This window comes from Triticum aestivum, chromosome 5D, assembly GCF_018294505.1.
Source record: "Triticum aestivum cultivar Chinese Spring chromosome 5D, IWGSC CS RefSeq v2.1, whole genome shotgun sequence".
In the NCBI taxonomy this organism is placed as follows: Eukaryota; Viridiplantae; Streptophyta; class Magnoliopsida; order Poales; family Poaceae; genus Triticum; species Triticum aestivum.
The window spans coordinates 454345862-454350033 of record NC_057808.1 but is presented as its reverse complement, the minus strand read 5'-3'; the positions used below and the strand labels follow the sequence as shown (position 1 = coordinate 454350033).

The 4172-nt window shown below is 44.5% G+C and overlaps 1 long non-coding RNA gene across 1 annotated transcript; it reads left to right on the top strand.

Annotated features, from left to right (window-relative positions):
• Positions 1-1551: 1551 nt before the first annotated feature.
• Positions 1552-4172, top strand: LOC123122696 (uncharacterized). The gene is made up of 2 exons (XR_006460347.1): positions 1552-2044; positions 2448-4172. It is a non-coding gene; the product is annotated as an uncharacterized lncRNA (long non-coding RNA).

Below are 4172 nucleotides of genomic sequence, written 5' to 3'. Positions count from 1 at the left end.
TATCTCCTACACGAAGGCCCCGCACCATCGAATGTAGAGACGCTCACCCGAGAGCTAGAGCAATGGTTGGTCTCGAGTCCGGGGCAGCCACGGAGCACGACCACAAGTCAGAGCACACACACACATCAGCAACACCGCAGACATCAAAGGAGACCGATAGTAGAGGGTAAGCCGCCGGCAGAGTCGCTGAAAGGAAGGAGCTGTCGAGCCACAAAGACTCGACAGACACCAGCTGCCCACCTGCCACCTGCTGCATACAACCCAAAGCACCAATCTTCCCCAGGCGGCGCCTCCAAGGAGGACACGATGCACCTGGCGCCGCTGCTACCCATCCAGCACTGGGATTCGAGCTTTCGCCCGGGAAGCTTGGCCGGGGTGGGGAAGGGAGCCCACAACGGCGACTCCAGGGAGTAGAACGACGCAAAATGGCGGCGCCGCCGCCGCACTGGAAAACCAAATAGGGGTTTCCCCCGGGCTCATCCCGCACCACCAGTTCGGTGAGCTCCCTGTCGGCACCGGATCCGATGGCCAGAGGCCCCAAATCAGGCGAACCAGCGGATGGAGAGAGCGGGGAGGGGATGCCCGACCTTCAGATCTGGAGCGGAGGAAGGATACCTCGCCGCGTCGCGACTGCTACCAACCTGCTCCTCGCCGCCCGAGAAGCCGAGGAAGCCGACCCGCACCTCCCGCGCATGCCGCCAGCCAAGAGATGGCGCCGCCTCACCGACCAGGGTCGCCGCCCTGGATTCCGGGGTCCTTCGCAAGAGCGTAGCGACGAAGACCCTGCCGTCACCGTCATCGGCAGCCGCATAGGCGCTGCCCAATGACCACCTCGGGTGACGACAAGGGAGGGAAGGATGGAGAGGGGCGGCGCCGGGGAACCCTAGACGCCCTCGAGCCATCCTTTTGGTTTTCTTTGTGTCTTTCATTGTTCTATCAGTTTTATTTTTTTTGTTTTGTCTTTGTTTCTTTTGGTTTTCATTCTATATATTTTGTATATCTCAAAAACATTTTATAATACATGTTTACACTTTTACAATGCAAATGTAAATCTTTTTAATACATGGTCAATATTTTTTCTGTATACATTTTTTCAAATCATTGACTATTTTTCAAATACGTACAAGATTAAGATGTTTTTAATACATAGTCAACATTTTTTATACTTTTTTTAAATGCTTGATTAACATTTTTCAGATAAAAGATTAACATTTTTCTAATACATGGTCAACGTTTTTTATACGCATTTACATTTTTTAAATACTTGTTAAACATATTTTCAAATGCTTGATTAATATATTTTTTAAATATTTGGTAAACATTTTTTCCAAACGTTTTTGCAAAAAACTAGTATGTACTCCCTCCGGTTCTAAATATTTATCTTTTTAGAGATTTTAAATGGACCACTACATACGGATGTATATAGACATATTTTAGAGCGTAGATTCACTCATTTTGTTCTGTATGTAGTCATTTGTTGAAATCTCTAGAAAGACAAATATTTAGGAATGGAGGGAGTAGTTTGGTATATTCAACCCGTTGTCCTGGTAAGCGAGAAAACGCACGTACTCCCTTCGATGCGTGCTCTCTAGATTCGTACGGGCATGGCGCCGCTGGTGGCGGCCGGTCCTCTTCTCCTGCCATCCGCTGCCCTGTTCTCCTTCCCCTCCTCATCTGCCCGCAGCCCACACATCCGCCCCCGCTCCAGCTGCAGGTCTTCCTCCAGACGGCGACGGCGGTGCCAAAGGGCCCAACATCCCAACTGTTGGAAGGCAAATCCCTAGACCCAAATCCCCTCCCGCTGCAGCCGGAGACGACTCCAAGCCCCTCCCAGTCGTAAGCCGGAGGACGAGGCCCTGGATTCCGTCGCCGAGGAGGAGCCGGCGGTTGAGGTGGAGGAGGAGGTCGCGGTGGTGTGGAGGAGGTCCGGGAGTACTTGGAGCCGTCGGAGGAGGCCAAGGTGTACATGTGCAGCCTTACCTACGACGTCAGCAGCTAGCACCTGACGCAGCTCTTCGATCAGGCCGGCGTCGAGGTTTCCTAGGTGAGCAGCTCTTCCTCTTAGACCATCTTCAACGAGCTCATTTCAGAACAAAAACAGTTTGGGTGAACAATTTTACTGTTGTCATATGATGCATATACTTTAAAAAATTCTTAGAAAAACTGAAATAATTATAGAAGTAAGAAAGAGAAAAATATAGTCTGGATGAGCAAGGTATTTTTTCTCAACAACATCCATACGAAATAAAACCTAATTGCCGTATGAGAAACCAAAATCTTCGGTTGTATCAAAACTTAGAAGTAGCTAAGTAAAGATATGTGTTAGTGTTACATGGCATTAGATTTTTAACACCAAGGAGTAACCATTAGAAGTAGACCTTATAAGAGAGTGCCAGCACGGAGATCCTTCTGATGAAAAAGTTAACAGAGAGATATATGATATCTAGATGGCTGCTATGCTACTTTTTTCGATGATCAATCATCGTGAGTTTCAAAGAAACTTCCAATGTTATCTCCGCCGAGTTCGCCAGTGGAAGAAGAACATCCGTTGAGCCATCCAATGTCGCCTGCTGCGGCTATACCAGAGGTATGTATCCCCTTGAAAGCTAATCAGTTGATAGAAGCCCCTGTTTCAGTTTATTGTTTCTGAATTGGTGCCACTTCTGATGGCTCTTGTTTCAGTTTATTGTTTCTGAATTGGACAGTAGATAGAAGCCCCTGAACCGACCCATCTATCTTATGTCACATCCAACAGATATAATCATATGTTTTTGTGTTGTGCACCAAGATGGCGCAGCATCAGATGTTTCCTGTGACAATTTCTACTTTGTTTTATGGAACAATTCATACAAGGGTGCACAATATGGCAAACATATATATGCACTTCTTGTAATTCTAAAATAATATGTTGCCCAAAATGAACAATTCGGCAGTTGCAAATTTTACAGGAGCGATTTCCACTGAAGGAAGTGATGTTCACAATTGTCGTTTTATGTTTTGATCTATTTTCCCTTTTATTTTTTTACAAGAGCGAACTTCTACATGATGCAAGCTAACTCCCAGAGCTTATACACGCTAACTGCTACTGACTCCCAAAGTGGACACTTTTTATTGTATAACTGCTGGACATTTAATGGCTAACTGAACAGAATCGATAATGTGTAAATTACTGAAACAAAAAGTGGACCGAGCACATAGCGGTGAACTTATGTGGTTTTTCAGTCAGCTAGCTTCTACAGCCATCCAGGAGTAACACTAACTGCTGGAACCAGGGTAGAAAGATAATGAATGAATTCTGATATACAGAATGATCTTGTTAAAGGATACGACTTTTGTTCAATTTTTCCCTCGGATGTTGATTTTACTTGGTGATAGTTAATCCCAATGCAACCTGTTTGTATTCATGTCTGTAGGAGCTGATTGGTCTTCTTATTTGACTTGTAGATGAGCACCAAGCTGTTTTTCTTTTGATGTACTTTACACACCTATTTGCTCTGGAGATGCTCCTTTTGTGCATTCATTTCAGACAGTATTTTATAACTTCTGTCCATTGAGAAATTCGGATCTGTTAGTTGATTTATCTATGTGCTTTGTGTTAAGTGAAGATAACCTTATGTGAAGATAATTCAGACAGTGTTACTGTAACTTTTGTCCATTCAGAAAGTGCTGAAGGCCGGGTTGTGTCGATCCGGTAAGTGTTGGCGGACGATATAGTTTCCGATTGCTCTTGTTTTATTTTATTGTTTCTGAATTGGCCAGTAGATAGAAGCTCGCTTAATTATGGTGATTAATCCAACGTTGTTGGATATTGTTTCAATCAAAATCAATCTGTGTAACCTCATAATTCATTGGATGTAGGCCACTGGCAGCTGCCGCTTTTCTGATAATAGTAAACTCCAGGAGTTCTCCATTTGTACAAACTTTCAGAGATTCATACAGTTCAGACAAGTAATACTAAATTGCTGTAAATTTTTTATTTGTGACAGGGACCTCCTGCACATCGTCTCTGTCACTCTGTGTCAGCCGTGTGCTCCTGGTACTGGCAGTGTGTCCAATCACAGCCAATTTTATTGGCATACATACTTGAACTCTGAACTCTTTTCAGATGGTGTTGTAAAAACATTGGCTCATAGATTTTGTTAGTAATTATTATTCAGAACATTTCCTTTTAA